Source organism: Schistocerca gregaria, chromosome 6, assembly GCF_023897955.1.
Source record: "Schistocerca gregaria isolate iqSchGreg1 chromosome 6, iqSchGreg1.2, whole genome shotgun sequence".
NCBI classification, from domain to species: domain Eukaryota; kingdom Metazoa; phylum Arthropoda; class Insecta; order Orthoptera; family Acrididae; genus Schistocerca; species Schistocerca gregaria.
Genome location: NC_064925.1, coordinates 414,001,370 through 414,022,434, shown reverse-complemented (window position 1 = coordinate 414,022,434; position 21,065 = coordinate 414,001,370).

The window sequence follows — 21,065 nt, the reverse complement described above, 5'->3', positions numbered from 1 at the left end:
CAAAATTACTGTTCACTTTGCAGATACAAGTTATTTATCCTATATCAACCAGTTGTACAGAACTGTAATCATAATCCTAAAACTCAGTTTCTACTCTACTACTCTCGAAGAACTCTCTTGAACAGTAGAATGGATTGATTATTAACAACTTACAGAACTTACTTATACAACTAACTTATAAAATTGCTTAAGGCTGTTTTGATTGGACAGTATGTCAGTTTATTCAAAAAGTTCAAACAGTTTACTTTGCGAAAGTTACCTATTTTTGTGAGTCTAATCTAGGAATATCATAGCTAACACTTGGTTCAAGAATCATAAAATAAGTTTGTATACATGGAAGAAGCCTAGAGATACTGACAGGTTTCAGGTGGTAAGACAGAGATTTAGCAAGCAGGTTTTAAATTAGAAGACTTTTCCAGGGTCTGATTTGAACCCCGACCACTATCTATTGGTTATGAACTGTAAATTAAAACTGAAGAAACTGCAAAATGGTGGGAATTTAAGGAGATGGGACCTGGATAAGCTGAAAGAACCAGAGGTTGTACAGAGTCTCAGGGAGAGCATAAGGGAACAATAGACAGGAATGGGGGAAAGAAATATAGTAGAAGAAGAATGGGTAGCACTGAGGGATGAAGTGGTGAGGGCAGGGATAAAGGGAAAAGTCAGTATTGATTTTCTTTGTCAAGGTTATAGCTTCATCCGAATTTAGTAATTGTGTGGAATTTGGCTGGTGATGCGACTTTAGGGGCTGATTTCTTGTTGAAATACCAAGAAGTGATGGCCTTGGGCTGTGCTGTAGTGAGTTTTAAGTATAATTATGGTATGTTAAAGCATGAGGGAAGAGTTGCATTTCGCGACTGAGTATGGTGTTCAAGCATTCTTATTGCATCATTTGCCAATGAAATCGTTGAACTTCACAAGAAATATGGAGTTGGAGTATCTGTGCTGAAATGGTAGGCGAATTGCTGAAAGCCAATTTATTTAGTGTACTGCGACATAATTCTTCAATGTTTTCAGTGCATCCACAGACACAAAATTCTTTTGTGTGTGTTGTTGCATTATGGACATGATTTCCCTGGTTGTTATCATGTTTTCGATTAATTTTTGCGGTACTGCTAGCTCTCTTTTTCTACTTAGTGTCGATAAAGGGATTTTACTATGAGCCATCAGTTTAGCTCAGAATTTTCGATGAAGTTTTGTGTATCAATAAAAAATTCTCAGGCATAAAAAGTGGAACGAATGTACTAAAAGTGGAAATGAAGATTATAAAGATGTTCAGATTATGGGACGTGCTCAGAAGTAAAAGTGATATTTGAAAAACCTAACGACAGGTATGTAAATAGTGTGATGATTATCTCTTCATGCACTCAGCATTTAGCATGAATTGTTGTTTAGAAAGTGATGTACATGTTGACACTATAAGTTTATTGAACATCTGAGGTGATGTATAATGTGAGTCCATTCATAAATATTTTAATGTGAATGGATTAGATGTGGATTATGCGCTGAAGAGCCAAAGAAACTAGTACAAATGTGGAATATAGTGTAGGGCCCCGTGAGCACGCAGAAGTGCTGCAACACGATGTGGTATGGACTCGGCTAATGTCTGAAGTAGTGCTGCATGGAATTGACATTATGAATTATGCTGGACTGTCCATAAATCCGTAAGAGTATGATAGGTGGAGATCTCTTCTGAACAGCTCGTTGGAAAGCATCCTAGATACGTTCAGTAATGTTCACGCGTGGGGAGTTTGGTGGTCAAAGAAGTGTTTAAACGCAGAAGAATGCTCCTGGAGGCACTATGTAGCAATTCTAGACGTGTGGGGTACCACACTGTCCTGCTGGAATTGCCCAAGTCCATCGGAATGCACAATGGGCATGGATGGATTCAGGTGATCAAACATATTGCTTATGCACTTGTCATCTGTCAGAGTCGTATATGAGGTTCCATATCACTGCAAATGCACACATCCCACACCATTACACAAGCTTCCACCAGCTTGGACAGTCCTCTGATGACGACCAGGCATAATTTTTCCCGTGATCAACAGTCCAATGATGTGTTGATTGGTCTAGCCAAAGTGTAAAGTATTGTATCGTGCAGTCATCAGGGTACAGGAGTCGGCCTTAGCCTCCAGAAGCCCATATCGATGCTGTTTCTTTGAAAGGTTCGCAAGCTGACACCTTCAAACTATATTATTGTTTTTAAGGAATTATACTACCAGATTCCGTATATGTATGGTGTGAGGAAAGTAATGTCGCAGACAGCACTCGAACGATCTAGCAGTGCTATGTACACTGGCGTGATCGTTGCTTTCTGACAGTCTGAGTTTTCAGCTCTTTACATGAATCACGTGATTTTTGGTAGCCTCCATCAGTGAAGTTGAGTTTTTGTTTTGAGTTTACAGTAATGGAACAGAGGAATTTAGAACGATGTTATTCAGTCACGTTTATTGTTAAACTTGGGTATTCAATGAGTGTGACCATTCAAAAGTTGGAACAGGGCTATGGGAATCATTCCTTGTTAAGAGCACAAATTGTTCGCTGGCACAAATCATTCTTGGAAGGCTGATAGCCTGGTGAAGATGAATCTCGCTAACGGAGGTCTTTAAAATCAAAAACCGACCAGAACGTCGAACGTGTGCATGGTCTTTCGAGACCAGACGGACATTTAACAATAATGATAATGGGTGAGCTGTCAAACTTGGCACCTTTCACCTTAAATCAAAGATCTGACTGAAGATTTGCACATGTGGTAGGTTTGTGCCAAAATCGTGCTGAGAAATCTCACAATTCAGAAGAACAACAATTGAAGAAACACGTGTGTTGGTGTTCTTGAGAAGACTGCCATTAACTGCGAATGTTTCATTAGTGTGATCATCGGTGTTGAATTGACGATTATAGAGTATGATCCTGAGACAATGGGGCAAAGTGAGGAGCGGTATAGTGAGACATCTTCTCCACCAAAAGAAGCTCGAATGAGAAAATCAAATATAAAAAAAGCTTGTATTTACTTTTTTGACTGTAGGGACATCATGCACAATGAATTTGTTCCTTCAGGACGAACTGTCAACCTTGTGTTATGCAAGGATATCCTTAAAACTCTCAGGAGAAGATTAAATCGAGTGAGACCGACTGTACATACAGACGAAAGGACGCTGAATCATGATAGCGTTCCATTTAACACAACCATTTCCATCACGGATCTTGTCACCACAAAAGGTATTTCTGTTGTCCAACAGGAAACCTAATCACCTGATCTGAGTCCCTGTCATGCATTCTCTGTTCGCGAAACTAAGAATTTCTTCAAAGGACGTCGTTTTGGGAGTCTGGAAACATACTGAAGGCCCTAGGAATTAAAGCGTTTCGGCGCTGCTGCCAAGCCTGGGAACAACGATTATACCGACGTAAATTTGGCGAAGGAGACTACTGTGTAGGAACCAATGATCGAAAAAAAACCCTGGTAGAAAAAAAATCAGACACATTACTTTCCTAATATACCGAGGATGTTTCAATTTTTATTCATTTAATCTCAACCGAAAAATTTAAGTCTCAGTAGTAGATATCACTTCACTTTCTACAATGAAGGTCGTTTCCAGTATTTCCAAGTTGAGGGCCTGAGTTACACATCAGCATCTCTTTAAAAAGTATATTGAGAGAAAACGTCAAATACAATTACCGAAATGGCTTTTTTATATTTTTTGTGGTGTTCATAAAACCAGCATTACACCTTATTGAAAGTGTGTAGTAATTGCTAAGACTGTGCTAAAGGTATTTCTAATTTCCGGACCCTGATCGCATATCAGTTGGCTTTTAAAAAAACATGTTGTTAATATTGTTCAACAACAATTAACGAATTTTTAAAAAAAACTTATTCAGGGTGTTCAAAGTGTCGCCCCCCCCCTCCTCATGGTAATGCACATTATGTAAAATGTGTTGGCATTACGGGAGTTAATCAGTCTTTTAACGTAAACTTTAGTATCTACATTCTGATAATATACCTTTTAGGAATTCTGCATGTAACGATTAATAAAATCTTATTAGATATTTACCTTCGAATAATTGTTTGTGTTGCAATGTTCTATATGTGGCTTTATTGTTATTGTGGAACTAAAAAATTTATACTCATGAATTAGATTTCTATAATGTCAAGCATGCAGTTTTCCCCATGCCGTTACCATTAATAAAACCTAGCTTCAGTAGTATCACACAAACTTAATGTTCATTGCTAAGTGGCTTCCTTCCCTGATGTGAGTGTAAAGGATATTTCTCTCTTGTTTTGCATATGTTTATAACATCCCGAAATGTATCATTTCAGAACACATTGCAGAACTGATCACAGAATGAAATTTCAGTTAGGGATTTGGTGAGACGGCTACAGTTGTTTGCAGTGCATAGTCATTCACAACGCATTGCATACTTACATATTGTGATGATTACATATTTAAATTGTAATTGTTTTCTGTCCTGCAGTGGTGATTAATTCCGGCACGGTCTAGCGTTGAGTGACATGGTATTGAGGAGCCTCAGAGATCGATTATTTTTCGCACGTTGCAACATGACTACAGGATAGTATTTCAATTGTTCTGACTGATGTTTTATGCACTCCGTTTTATTATTGTCCCGTGCATTTCAAGTTACTTAATGCACTGCTGGAATATGTGCAGAGAAACCTTATCTTTCAGTGAATTCTAAAAATTTGGTAGAGGTTCACACTTAGTGTAGAGCCTATGTGGTGTATATGTAATATTCGATTATTTTAACCCTTTTAGGGTGTACTTCCCACTGTTGTATGTATTTACAGTGCGTAAGGGAATTTGTGTTATCGCTTGTGAACCCTCTTGGCATCTAGTGGAAGTTCACTTCACCAGCTGTAGTTTCAGTTTGTTGTGAAGTACAGCCTTCAGGACTGCGAGAGGTATATATCCCGACAAAAAGCGATGTATTAATAGATTATTCTGAATGATGGTAACCTCCAGTATAGTATCTGGAAGTGGCTTGGGAAGTATACTTCCTGTAAATTTAATCTGTCATTTGTGGTCCTTGGTAGCGTACTTAGCACCAAAAAAGGGGTATCCAAAAACATTTAGGAACATTTCTTACCACCTCTGTCTATGCCAGACATGTTGTGGTAGTACACTGCACAAGGTGTACTAAAACTACTACAACAATTAATTTCTGTATGTCGTGGGATTAATACTGTTGTCAGAATTCATTGCTTCCCTCCTGCAATATCCTTTATTGCATCACTTATCAGGTCGTAGCTTTATCCAGTGACAATGTTTCAAGGATTGTTTTCACATTGTGGTAAGTTAACATTAATATCGGTTACAAATATTTTCAAAACAAAATAAAAATAGAAAACATTGTTCATGATTTTATTTGCGTGTAGTGGCAACACATAACAGCACTCAAAAGGGAAGTGGAAAATCCATTTACAACCAATTTAAATACCTCACAAAGACGGGGTGGTGATATATGTACGAACATAGTTTTTGGTCCTCTATCTCAAAAATAAAGTTATTACAAAATAAATACAGTACGTTTACCACATTCATGAAACGATAGCAAAATATTATATTCGCTGAGGTGCTACAAAAAATGTGCCCGCGAAAGAGATAACACTGTGTATCAGTTAAATTTTATGGCTACTCATATAAGTTCCTTCGGTCAATTATTTAATTTTCGGGAATTATTTTGGAGCATGTGATGTCTGCGCTATCTGCAGCATACCTGTAGCCAATACCCACTTTGTGAATATAGTGATCATGTGTGATACAGATAATTAAATAATTCAGGTACATACTTGCTCTTTTTACTGTTATGTTTACCATTTCCTTTCAGATTACGCTGATACTATAGCTCCCTACTTAGCACTCATATACAACCGCTCGCTCACCGATAGATCTGTACCTACAGATTGGAAAATTGCGCAGGTCGCACCAGTGTTCAAGAAGGGTAGTAGGAGTAATCCATTTAACTACAGACCTATATCATTGACGTCGGTTTGCAGTAGGGTTTTGGAGCATATACTGTATTCAAACATTATGAATCACCTCGAAGGGAACGATCTATTGACACGTAATCAGCATGGCTTCAGAAAACATCGCTCTTGTGCAACGCAGCTAGCTCTATATTCGCACGAAGTAATGGCCGCTATCGACAGGGGATCTCAAGTTGATTCCGTATTTCTAGATTTCCGGAAAGCTTTTGACACCGTTCGTGACAAGCGACTTCTAATCAAGCTGCGGAGCTATGGGGTATCGTCTCAGTTGTGCGACTGGATTCGTGATTTCCTGTCAGGAAGGTCGCAGTTCGTAGTAATAGACGGCAAATCATCGAGTAAAACTGAAGTGATATCAGGTGTTCCCCAGGGAAGCGTCCTTGGACCTCTACTGTTCCTGATCTATATAAATGACCTGGGTGACAATCTGAGCAGTTCTCTTAGACTGTTCGCAGATGATGCTGTAATTTACCGTCTAGTAAGGTCATCCGAAGACCAGTATCAGCTGCAAAGCGATTTAGAAAAGATTGCTGTATGGTGTGTCAGGTGGCAGTTGACGCTAAATAACGTAAAGTGTGAGATGATCCACATGAGTTCCAAAAGAAATCCGTTGGAATTCGATTACTCGATAAATAGTACAATTCTCAAGGCTGTCAATTCAACTAAGTACCTGGGTGTTAAAATTACTAACAACTTCAGTTGGAAGGACCACATAGATAATATTGTCGGGAAGGCGAGCAAAAGGTTGCGTTTCATTGGCAGGACACTTAGAAGATGCAAGAAGTCCACTAAAGAGACAGCTTACACTACACTCGTTCGTCCTCTGTTAGAATATTGCTGCGCGGTGTGGGATCCTTACCAGGTGGGATTGACGGAGGACATCGAGAGGGTGCAAAGAAGGGCAGCTCGTTTTGTATTATCGCGTTATAGGGGAGAGAGTGTGGCAGATATGATACACGAGTTGGGATGGAAGTCATTACAGCATAGACGTTTTTCGTCGCGGCGAGAGCTTTTTACGAAATTTCAGTCACCAACTTTCTCTTCCGAATGCGAAAATATTTTGTTGAGCCCAACCTACATAGGTAGGAATGATCATCAAAATACAATAAGAGAAATCAGAGCTCGAACAGAAAGGTTTAGGTGTTCGTTTTTCCCGCTCGCTGTTCGGGAGTGGAATAGTAGAGAGATAGTATGATTGTGGTTCGATGAACCCTCTGCCAAGCACTTAAATGTGAATTGCAGAGTAGTCATGTAGATGTAGATGTAGATGTAGATAACAAGCCCCTTATAGAAAATAGTATAGATGACAATCCAATATGGTGAAGATATGATGCACGTGGTGGATACAAGGAAGGCTATTGAAACACTTACCAAGAGGGACACATTTTTGTATCTAGGTTCTCGACTACAGGTAAATGAATGACCAAGCATGAATCACAGTGATCTGGAACGATTCAGACACATCACTGATATTATTTGTGAAAACTAAATGCACATCCACGTAAATAAAGGATATAAGGCACAACGGTGAAGACAGTTGCATTATGTGATACTGAGCGTAAGCTCACACCAACGAGTTTTCAGGTTTCACTACATTATGAAAATTCGGATGCTGAGAAGACCATTAGCCACTTCCCGCTCGGCCACAGTAACACGACAACGATCTGACAACTAACTGGAGTGGCTCCAATCAACGAAAAGATCCAAAAATGGAGCGTTCGGTGGTATGGACACATTATATAGCACCTACTTTAGTCATCAGCTTAGCCTACCGTCTCACTGTTGAAGACCACAACCAACGCGGAAGACCTTAACCGCATCGCATAGGTACTATAAACGTATATCTAAACTCAAGGAACATAAACCCACAGGTAGTGTTAGAACGTAAGAGAAGGTGTACATTGTCCAAAAAAGCAGATCACGCTCCAATGGGACTACACTAAGAAGGAGTAGAAGAAGATGATGATGATGTTGGAAAGAGAGCACAACAGGATGGTCTCCATATTAATGAGTAGAACAGGGTCTGAACTAGAGAAATCACAAAAACAGTTTGTGAACGGCCAAAGCCTCAGAGGCGCGATAACGTTCTCCCACCGAAAAGTTTAATGACGGACAGTGAGAAGAACGAGGCAGCTGTGCGAAATGAGATTCCCGAGGTAGCGGTACGGGTCACAATAGTAAAGGCAACTTCGGAGGTGGCTTTCGCACGTATGAACAGGAGACGGGACAACTGTAGTGCGAAGGGAGTTTAGAAGAGCGCCACCAGAAATGAGGACGCTGCGTGGAAAGTTTATATGCGACGAGAGGCAATACGTGACACCGAGAGGGAAGGAAGTAATGCAGCGTATAATTAGCCTCGAAATTAGTTAAGGGAGAAATTGTAACCAAGGAATCAGAGTAGTTTCAGCTCCGCCCCGCAATGAAAGTAAGGTGAGGGGGAAAATATGGTGTGTTATAGACAACATACAAGAAGAGCTTCTGTGCTGCCACCTGAAGGATCACAGAAATATAATAGACGTTAATCCCCTGCAGGATGGTGTCAGGAAATGGAAAACCACCCATGATCGGTAAATCAACCAGTACATCCTGTGACCACCTCAGTCGCCAAGTACGTTATAGGCACCATGATATGTACATCTATGGCTTCTGATAATTTGTGGTGGTGTGCCCTGTTAAAATGAATGAAGCAGATGGACTGCCTCATATGTCTCTATAACAGACTACGAAATTGTTGGACAAACATTCAGATGCAACTGGAATGTACTTGAGAGAAAATCGGGACAGCCTGCCGGAGTGGCCGAGCGGTTCTAGGCTCTACAGTCTGGAACTGCGCGACCGCTTCGGTCGCAGGTTCGAATACTGCCTCGGGCATGGATGTGTGTGATGTCCTTAGGTTATTTAGGTTTAAGTAGTTCTAAGTTATAGGGGACTGATGACCTCAGATTTTAAGTTACTTAGTGCTCAGAGCCATTTGAAACATTTGAACCAAAATCGTGACAGATATCACCAAAGGCCTGCCTGAAGGATGCTCTTTGCGTCCACAGTTCTGAAATGTTGGCATAGAGTCATTAATAAACCAGCTTCATAGTACAGCCGACACTAGAGGCTGCGTAGCCTACGGAGTTGATCTCCTAATTGCAGTATCTGCCAGCACAAGCGCTAAATGAGAAGAGGATTTCAGTGAAGTTCTTGAAAGACTAAGTAATTGGTGCACACAAAACAGTTAACCGAAATCACCATACAAAAGAGATTTTATGTTAGCCCTCTAAATTTCGGACATGCGGCCGCTCATAAAATTTCTTCCGCCGATAGTTCGGGTGAATATTGTCCGGCCGTCCATAGAACGTGCGGTAAGGCTGACGACAATGTGCTATGCTCCACAGTGGCGGTGTTTCGTATGCGGGTCACAGACGCTGGTCAGCAGCATTAAGACACGCTTATATCAGCGCCCCTTCTGAGGAAGGCGTACAGAAATTCGATTCGCTTATTGGTATATGTTCGGCGTAGATGAAACCATGACGACTTCTCTGCAGTTTAGTTACCCCAAGAGCAGGGTTCTATGCTTTGTCCAAACAGAAACCACTATCTCCGTTTATTAAATTATTAGCTAATCTACATCGAGTAAAGCTGCAATCTTCGTGAGATAGGCTTAACACAGTTTTTCTCAAGAATATGACGGATTTCGAGGAAAGAGCACTCACATAGGGCAAAACAGTAATTGATCTAAAGGAATTACGATCTTCTTTCCCATTACATAGTAGGTGAATATGGATTGGGGGTAAGTAATGAAAGAGGAAGCCATCTGTTAGAATTTTGCACAGAGCATAACTTAATCATTGCTAACACTTGCTTCAAGAATCATAAAAGAAGGTTGTGTACATGGAAGAATCCTGGAGATACTAGAAGGTTTCAGATAGATTATGTAATGGTGAGACAGAGATTTAGGAACCAGGTTTTAAATTGTAAGATATTTCCAGGAGCACATGTGGATTCTGACCACAATCTACGGGTTATGAACTGTAGATTAAAACTGAAGAAACTGCAAAAAGGTGGGAATTTAAGTGGATGAGACCTTGATAAATTGACTACACCAGAGGTTGTACAGAGTTTCGCGGATAGCATAAGTGTACACACCGATATATCTAATACCCTGTAGCACATCCTCTTGCATTGATTCATGCCTGTAATTGTCGTGGCTACTATCCACAAGATCATCAAAGCACTGTTGATTCAGGTTGTCGCACTCCTCAACGGAAATTTGCCGTAGATCCCTCAGAGTGTTGATGTATCACGTCATTCAGAAACAGCCCTTTTTAGCCTATCCCAGGCATGTTCGGTAGGGTTCATGTCTGGAGAACATGCTGGCCATTCTAGTCAAGCGATTTCGTTATTCTGAAGGATGTCATTCACAAGATGTGCACGAAGGAGGGGCTACTTGTCGTCCATGAAGACGAATGCCTTGTAAATATGCTGCCCATAATTATGGTTGCACTATCCGTCGGAGGAAGGTTTTCACGTATCGTACAGCCGTTACATCGCCTTCCATGACCATCAATGGCATACGTCGGCCTCACATAATCCACCTCAAAACTACAGGGAACCTCCACGTTGCTGTAGTCAGTGGACAATGTGTCTAAGGAGTTCAGCCTGACCAGGTTGCCTCCAAACATGACTCCGACGATTCTCAGTTTGAAGGCTTACGCGATACACAACAGTGAAGAGAACATGATGCCAGTCTTGAGCGGTCTATTCGGCAAGTTGTTGGGTCCATGTGTACCGCGCTGCATGGTGTCGTGGTTGCAAACATGAACCTCGCGTTGGTCGTCGTGACTGAAGTTGTGCATCATGTAGCCTATTACGCACAGTTTGAGTTGTAACACGACGTCCTGTGGCAGCACGAAAAGCAGTATTTAACATGGTGGCATTGCTGTCAGGGTACCCCCGAGCCATGATCCGTACGTCGCGGTCGTCCACTGCAGTAGTAGCCCTTGCTCGACCTGAGCAACGCATATCATCGACAACTCCTGTCTCTCTGTATCTCCTGCATGTTTGGACAACATCGTTTTGTTTCACTCTGACACACCTGGACACTCCCCTTGTTGATAGCACTTCCTGGCACACAGTAAGAATGCGGACACGATCAAACCGCAGTATTGACCGCCTAGGCACGATGGATCTACAGACCACATGAGCCGTGTACCTCCTTCCTGATGGAGTGAATGGATCTGAACGGCTATCGGACAGTCTTCGTCTAATGGGAGCAGCTCATGCATGGCTGTTTACACCTTTAGGCACGTTTAGTGACCTATCTGAACAGTCAAAGTGACTATTTGTGTCATACGGAATCCACACTCAACGTCTGTCTTCAGGATTTCTGGTAAACGGAGTGATGCAAAACTTTTTTTGATGTATGTATTAGCATATGAACTGCAAGCATACATTGGCTAGAGACAACAAGGAAAAGGCCACATATGAAGACGACGAGTTGCACCATAGCAGAACATCCAGCTATAGCAACTTTTCACAAGGAGAAAGGAGATGAGCCTCGGGGATTATTCCCTTGCAGTCACCTCCCAATCTATACAACTTGGGTGGCAGTATCAGGGTCCCTATGAAACCTGAGCTGTGCCTCAGTCTGCCAGTGGTTACTATCAAGACAAATGAAAAATCTAGCTTGGTTGTATGACCGGTTAGAGTAGTCTAATCTAGTGTGGTGTTAATGTGGTATAGTGCTGCGAAGTGTACTGTTGTATAGTAATGCAGTAAAAAATCACAAATTACAAAATTTTTCAGGCCTCAAAGCAGCATAGTACAAAAGGCAAGTAGCATGTGAGTATGGATTCCAAACTAATATACGGTTAATATCTATGTAGCAAATGGCCAAATGGTAGCCGGCAGCTGTGGCCGAGCGGTTCTAGGCTCTTGAGTCCGGAACCACGCTGCTGCTACGGTCGTAGTTTTGAATCCTGCCTCAGGCACGGATATGTGTGATGTCCTTAGATTAGTTAGGTTTAAGTAGTTCTAAGTCTAGGGGATTGATGACCTCAGATGTTAAGTGACATAGTGCTTAGAGGTATTTTAACCATGTTTTAAGCCAAAGGTTAGAAAACAGATTTGAATTTCAAACTTATGATTTACTGACTTTCATATTTCATACAGACTTTCAATTAATATTTTATGCAGATTTTTTATGTAGATTATTCCAACCTACATACGACAATGATTTGTTACACCAACGCATCTGAAATTATGTTAAAATATTACGCGCTATGTTAATGTCAATTCATGTGCAACATTTGGTTCACTGTTGTATGTAGATAAAAGAGTAAAGGAAAATACGAGATAAATCAGTAAAAACAAATAAATAAGTGTCATCATTGTACTGTATGGAGATGAGCAAGTGGTACTCGGCACTGGTGGAGAGCCTACTCCTTCCTAATACCACCAACATGTTAGCAGTGGTTAACGTACCCAACCGCCATACGGTGGCGACCACAGCGCCATATGCTCTCACTTCATACCACTACATAATGTTTCACTATCCAAACCTTCAATCGTGTGTGTGTGTGTATATGGTCTTTACTATAGAGGGTAATTCGGGACCCAGTATGTACTACCGCATATGAATTTTGAAACTGTTTTGAACCGTAACTACACAGGCTACTTGAATTTGTTCTTACAATCTTCTCCATCGTCCTGAAACTGTCATCATTGGGAACTACAGTGCCACTTCAAACCATTACAGCCATTTCTTAGTCTCTTTTGACGCCCGAGTGATTCGGACATTATACTGATTCTTTCAAGATCTATAAGAAGCATCTACACACCGGAAAAAACCACAGATGCACAAAGTGCGTCGGCCAACAAATCTAAAAATGTCGTGGGAAATGTCTGATGCAAATATATTTCATCGAACTAGAAATTAAGTGTTATCAAAACTTCAAAAGAAGCAGATGTTTCAGATATGTGCATTTTCATAAGTAGCCCCCACCATCACTACACAGCTCATTACAAAATTATCTACCGTAACAGTAAGGTAAGCCAAAACGACGTCCTGTAGTCAGCGAAAAATATAACTATAGCGATAGTGGACTACGTGCCATTGGTTCAAATGGTTTAAAAGGCTCTGAGCACTATGGGACTTAACATCTAAGGCCATAAGTCCTCTAGAATGTAGAACTACATAAACCTAACAAAGCTAAGGACATCACACACATCCATGCCCGAGACTGGATTGCGACCGTAGCAGTTGCGCGGTTCCGGACTGAAGCGCCTAGAAGCGCTAGGCCACCGCGGGCGGTCTACGTGGCATTAAGAAAAACTTATTACCCCAATTCTTCGCAAATATGGTTGCAGATCTTCTCGTTTATAACAGCTTATACCACCTCATCATCTTCACTTCTAGGATTTTCAAAGAGATATGATTAGTAAATTTTACTAAAGAGGAAAACAATAATACTGAGAATGAACATTGCAGTAACTTATTTTGTATAGTTAGTACGATACTATTGTACTGTCAGAACAGGCCGTCGCTCTTTAGCTTGGGTACCAGCGGAATTTGTCAACAATGAAATATCCTAGGTCATCAGGCGAGCAGTTGCGTAGCTACATTGCGATTCCGAATCGTATTGCGTAAACACATTGTCTGTGCTTGCGTGATTTTTGTTGTGCTATTCGTTTTGTTCTAGAGCGTCTTCTTGGTGAGAAAAGCTCATTAACTGAATATCTGAAGCGCTTTCCGTGAACAGTCTTCCAACAGAAGAACTTCCAAAGCCAGCGTTGGGTGTGACGCAGTACGGAACCGTAAGTGAACATCGACATCTTTTCTTCTTCATCTCTTATCAAGACTAATATCCTTTGCCGTTAATGTCACTCTACATTACTGCTGCTGAGCGCTTTAGCACACACATGAAATCGCTTGCAGTTGATTTTATTTGGATGTTTAATGACACCAGCTACATTGTAATGAAAAATGGAAAAAAAAGTTTCCAGTGAACCGACTTGAGCTTTAGCCTATGAGAACAGTTTTGCAAGATCGTGGGCATGATTTCGGTAGCTGATGTAACCTGCTGAACTCTCTATATTCTTTAAATTGCGAAAGGTGTATATGTACATCATCAAGAGTGTTTAGGGGCTACGTGTCGGCTACTTCTGCGTCATATTACCATAATGTATCACGTTTTATGTCCTACATGTTCTAGAGTTTGCCAAGGTTCATTATATTGTTCATAGTCGACGAGAACCAAAAAAGCGAGGTGAAAATTGATATTGTTGAAAATTTGTGCTTGGTGGTAGCAGGGACTGATATGAATATTATACTTAAAAGTCCAGACCGGCGAGATGTGAGCTAGAGCGTATGGGAGGGAGATGGCATGCGATGTGGTGGGGAAGAGAGGGGTTTGGGTTCAAGATGAATTATCTTAAATAAATCGAAATGAGTTGCTTCAAGCAAAAATGTATTTCTGTAATCAGTAAGCTACATTAAATTTGTTAGGAAAATAGTCCTATTCAGTACTCTGTAGCAGGGTGGTGGTGGGTGTGTTAATGGCACACACGTGAGGGGATGCAGTTGTCTGGTATTTGATCAAACTCTTCCCTCTTCGTTAGTCTGCAAACTGAAGCGCTACCAGGTAATCCGCCACATTTGACCACGGTTTTATTACATCGCTTTCTGGCTCTGTATTTGCCCGTCTCTCTCTCTCTCTCTCTCTCTCTCTCTCTCTCTCTCTCTCTAATACACTTACAGGCACTTCGTTGCAGAATGAGAGCGAGGCATTTATTTAGCTAAAAGAGGCCTTGCCGCCAAAAGGCATATACCTAGTTTCTAATTTGTCAGCACAGATTCCGATCAAGTGGACGAGCATGTTTTCTCCTTTAAATAGTCTGTCTGTGTATCTTCATTACCTGCCCACTTTGGTACAAAAATACATTCACAGTGTAGGTAGCTCTGTGAAGGTGGTAACTGAGTAGTGAATGATGCGAAGTGAAGGCGACCAAACATGGGTTGGACGTCGACAATTGACATCGTACGAACAACGAAACGAAAAGGGAAACAGATTGCAAACTTCACAACGCAACATAGAGGCTGGAAAGAGTAAAATGAAATCCATCTGCTACTAAGGAAAATAATATTCTGTGTCTGTTCGCATACATCACGTTTTGTTCCAGTAGAATCCAAGCACAAGAAACGTGTTTCTGCTGTAAATGTTTTGACAATTTTCAAGCAATCAGGGCTTTCGTGAAATCTTTTATGTTTGCACGAAGCTGTGGAAAATATTGTATGGATAATTTGTTTAGAATGTGTTTTAGGAAGCGCATCGGTGACGTTGATGTGTGTTCCTGAAGTTTTATTACAAGGAAATGGTGTACATTCGTAAGGGAATTAAGGACTCCACTATTCATCTGTTGTGTAGCAGTGGAAATGAGTTGCAATTTATTGCTTCTAAGCTCTAAATAAGTATTTTTGGATTTTGAATGGTGTTAGTTACATTACTTGTTCACTACTGTATAGCTAATATCTGTGTTACGTGTCACAGATTTTTACGTTTTTTGACCTTATGTTCAAAAGTATTCTCTACTGACTGATTATGTCTGACCTCTGTATGCACGAATAATATTCGAAATATCCATTAATATGGATCAAACATTTGGCTGCCGTTATTAATATATTTACCCCATTTTGTCCCTCGTTTCCGAATATTTGATATACGTAACTGACCTACGAATAGTGTGGAAATCGTCAAGTCTCTGAGAAATTCGTGTCATCACACAATATTTCACGTTCTAAACATACAAACTTGTGTATATGTGTTTTAATAAGGACCTTAATGCTCTCAGGTGACGCAATATTTACTGCCCCACACGCATTACGATTTTGTTTCGAAACGCAGCTGAACATTTTGCACGTCTGTCATTGTATTAGATGTGTCGTCTTTTAGTATTATAGTTGCGTCTTGAAGTCATTGCATCTTATTTCACAGTTTCTTTTGACGATCATCGTATTCTGACTCCATCTTAATTTTATTCAGGCTTTAAGAAAGGGTCATCTGCACATCGCAGCGTACCATAGATGCACTCAGGGCGTCGGTTTATAAATGTCAAAATTTCGTGTTAAGCGTCTGACGCAAACATATTTGGCTGAGCTGCTTTCCCAACGTTATTCAAACTTGAAAAGAAGTTAATATTCGGATATGTTCGCATTCATAAGTACTTGCCACTATCATTTCACAGTACATTAAAGTATGATTTCAGGTACTCCTGTGGCTAAAGAGACACGTTGTAATCATCGAGGAAATAATTATGTGATATGTGCAAGTCAGCTGCTTGTTTTTAAACCAAACTTATTACACAGTTCTCCAGGCACAAACGGGTAGCTGATCGAAAAATATCGGCTTCTGCCAGCATATTAAGCTCAATTTTGGACATTTTCAATATTCTCAACATTTCTCGGCCCTGTCAGCAACAGTATAAATATTTACGGTAAATTAACAACAACCTCAGATGCAATGTTTGCCTAGATTTATCTAGGTTTCAGTTGGGATAACCCAACCTTCTTCAGAATAAAAGGAACTACGATTCGTCCGTAATGGACAACGTCAGAAACTAAAAACTATAATATAGTAATACATCGTCATATTGCAATAACATATTCGTTGTTGCCGTACTGCGGTCGCGAACTGCGGCCAAGGCTATTTCCTATATAAGTTATGGCAATATAACGATTAATTACTATTATAGTTTTTAGTTTTTGACGTTGTCCATTATGGACATGTCGTAGTTCCTTTTAATTCTGAAGAAGGTAGAGTTATACCAACTGAAGTCTAGTTAAATCTAAGTAAACATTGCAATGTAGGCTGTTGTTAATTAGAAATCAATATTTTCACTAAATGCTATTCCTTTACCTCGCTTAATAGGCAACGAAAAATTTGAGGGTGTAAGTTTAAAGCTCAAACTAACGTGGTCAGCAAGGAAAGTGATAAATTTCATAGCTTATAGGATATGCACTTTTGAACTGCAGTTGATATGGGAATTTGTGGGCTTGGCAGATCAGTCACGTATTATACGTATGGTCCGTAAACTCTCTGGATGCAGTCGGAAGTAATCGTCGCTATTGGACGTAGGTCCCAGAGTATTTTGTAAACAATGATATGTCAAACAACCACAGGTGAACAGTTGCATAGCAACATTGCGATTGCGAATCGTGTTGCGTAAACATATTGACTGTGCTTATGTGATTTTCGTAGTGTTGTTCTTTGTGCTCTAGAGCTTCTTTTTGGCGAGACAAGTTCATTAATTGAATATCTGAAGAGCTTGTCGAGAAGGGTCTTCCGACCAAACAAAGCCAGCGTTGGATTGTCGCAATACGGAACCGTATGTGATCAGTCTACATCTTCTGTCGGTCATCTCTTATCCAGGCTAAACGTCTTTGCTGTTAATGTTACTGTAATCTACTGCTGCTGAACGCTGTAGCTCACGCCTCAGATCACTTTTATTTGGTTTTACTTTGGATGTTTAATCACAGCAGCTACATTCTGACGAGAAAGGCAAAAGAAATCCTTTCCAATGCGACTTGAGGTTCAATTTACGAGAGTACTTTCACTAAATCGTGGGCATGATTTCGGTAACTCATGTAGCCTGCTGAGTTCTTTATATTCTTTAAATTCCGGAATTTTTTTAATTTCATTTTCGAGATGATTTATTGACTCTGTGCGGACTTTATTCTGCATCGTATTAGCATAGTGAATCATGGTATGTTTTACATCATATATTTATTATCAAGATTGTGTTTATTGGTCACAGCCCAGCCAACGAAGAACAGATATATCGAATGAAGAAAATAATAGTTATAGTTGATAATTTAACCTTAGTAGGACTAGGGACTGACATGAATATTATACTAATGGTCTAGACAGGTGCAATCCAATGTTCAGTTAAGCTGCATTATAAATTCCTAAGAAAATGGTCCTGTTCAGTTCCCCGGAGAAGAAATACTCGTAGTGTTGCAGCGGTTCAAAAAATCGTAGATAATTGAAAATAATAATTGGAGTTGTGAAATTAATGTTTATTGTTAAACGTAGGGGATAAAGGAACTTATTAAATGGATGTCGCTCGTCAAAGTGCAATATAACGTTGTTAAGTGATAAATTATGTTCTGGTACTGTAACAGGGTGGAGGAATGTGGGCGGATGGTACACACGCGAGGGAACGGAGGCCGCTGGCATGTGGTCAAACTCTTCCCTCTTCGTTAGTCTGCAAACTGAAGCGCGGCCAGCCGTTTCCCCATTCTCTCTCTACCCTACTATGTCACGAGTCATTACAGTAAAGGCCGCCACTTTTAACGATGGTTGTATTAGGTCGCTTCTACATCTACATCTACATCCGTACTCCGCAAGCCACCTGACGGTGTGTGGCGGAGGTTACCCTGAGTACCTCTATCGGTTCTCCCTTCCATTCCAGTCTCGTATTGTACGTGGAAAGAAGGATTGTCGGTATGCTTCTGTGTGGGCTCTAATCTCTCTGATTTTATCCTCATGGTCTCTTCTCGAGATATACGTAGGAGGGAGCAATATACTGCTTGACTCTTCGGTGAAGGTATGTTCTCGAAATTTCACCAAAAGCCCGTACCGAACTACTGAGCGTCTCTCCTGCAGAGTCTTCCACTGGAGTTTATCTATCATCTCCGTAACGCTTTCGCAATTACTAAATGATCCTGTAACGAAGCGCGCTGCTCTCCGTTGGATCTTCTCTATCTGTTCTATCAACCCTACCTGGTGCGGATCCCATACTGCTGAGCAGTATTCAAGCATTGGGCGAACAAGCGTACTGTAACCTACTTCCTTTGTTGTCGGATTGCATTTCCTTAGGATTCTTCCAATGAATCTCAGTCTGGCATCTGCTTTACCGACGATCAACTTTATATGATCATTCCATTTTAAACCACTCCTAATGCGTACTCCCAGATAATTTATGGAATTAACTGCTTCCAGTTGCTGACCTGCTATTTTGTAGCTAAATGATAAGGGACCTATCTTTCTATGTATTCGCATCACATTACACTTCGCTACATTGAGATTCAATTGCCATTCCGTGCACCATGCGTCAATTCACTGCAGATCCTCCAGCATTTCAGTACAATTTTCCATTGTTGCAACCTCTCGATACACCACAGCATCATCTGCAAAAAGCCTCAGTGAACTTCCGATGTCATCCACCAGGTCATTTATGTATATTGTGAATAGCAACGGTCCTATGACACTCCCCTGCGGCGCACCTGAAATCACTCTTACTTCGGAAGACTTCTCTCCATTGAGAATGACGTGCTGCGTTCTGTTATCTAGGAACTCCTCAATCCAATCACACAATTGATCTGATAGTCCGTATGCTCTTACTTTGTTCATTAAACGACTGTGGGGAACTGTGTCAAACGCCTTGCGGAAGTCAAGAAACACGGCATCTACCTGTGAACCCGTGTCTGAGGCCCTGTGAGTCTCGTGGACGAATAGCGCGAGCTGGGTTTCACACGATCGTCTTTTTCGAAACCCATGCTGATTCCTACAGAGTAGATTTCTAGTCTCCAGAAAAGACATTATACTCGAGCATAATACGTGTTCCAAAATTCTACAACTGATCGACGTTAGAGATATAGGTCTATAGTTCTGCACATCTGTTCGACGTCCCTTCTTGAGAACGGGGATGACCTGTGCCCTTTTCCAATCCTTTGGAACGCTTCGCTCTTCTAGAAACCTACGGTACACCGCTGCAAGAAGGGGGGCAAGTTCCTTCGCGTACTCTGTGTAAAATCGAACTGGTATTCCATCAGGACCAGCTGCCTTTCCTCTTTTGAGCGATTTTAATTGTTTCTCTATCCCTCTGTCGTCTACTTCGATATCTACCATTTTGTCAACTGTGCGACAATCTAGAGAGGGAAGCACAGTGCAGTCTTCCTCTGTGAAACAGCTTTGGAAGAAGATATTTAGTATTTCGGACTTTAGTCTGTCATCCTCTGTTTCAGTACCATTTTGGTCACAGAGTGTCTGGACATTTTGTTTTGATCCACCTACCGCTTTGACATAGGACCAAAATTTCTTAGGATTTTCTGCCAAGTCAGTACATAGAACTTTACTTTCGAATTCATTGAAAGCCTCTCGCATAGCCTTCCTCACACTACTTTTCGCTTCGCGTAATTTTTGTTTGTCTGCAAGGCTTTGGCTATGTTTATGTTTGCTGTGAAGTTCCCTTTGCTTCCGCAGCAGTTTTCTAACTCGGTTGTTGTACCACGGTGGCTCTTTTCCATCTCTTACGATCTTGCTTGGCACATACTCATCTAACGCATATTGTACCATGGTTTTGAACTTTGTCCACTGATCCTCAACACTATCTGCACTTGAGACAAAACTTTTGTGTTGAGCCGTCAGGTACTCTGTAATCTGCTTTTTGTCACTTTTGCTAAACACAAAAATCTTCCTACCTTTTTCAATACTTCTATTTACGGCTGAAATCATCGATGCAGTAACCGCTTTATGATCGCTGATTCCCTGTTCTGCACTAACTGATTCAAATAGTTCGGGTCTGTTTGTCACTAGATCTAATATGTTATCGCCACGAGTCGGTTTTCTGTTTAACTGCTCAAGGTAGTTTTCAGATAAAGCACTTAAAAATATTTCACTTGATGCTTGCTGACTGTCTATTTGTATCTCTCTCTCTCTCTCTCTCTCTCTCTCTCTCTCTCTCTCTCTCTCTCTCTCTCTCTCCCCCTCTCTCTCTCTCATACACTTACATATCTATGCAGAATGAAAACTTCGTCCTCGGTTTTACACCCTTTCCCACTGACGCTAAGGCAGTTAAGCATTTATTTGACTAAAATGAGCCTGGTCGCCAAAAGGCATATATCTGGGAATGCATATGTCAGCAATACACAGATTTAAGACTTGTTGCTTTATTTTATATTTACATACTCCTTGCAAGTGTAGTATGTCCCTGAAGTTCCGATAAAGAGGACGAGGATGTGGTCCCCTTTAAGGGTTTGTCTGTGTATCTAGATTATGTAGCCTCTTTTGCGTCT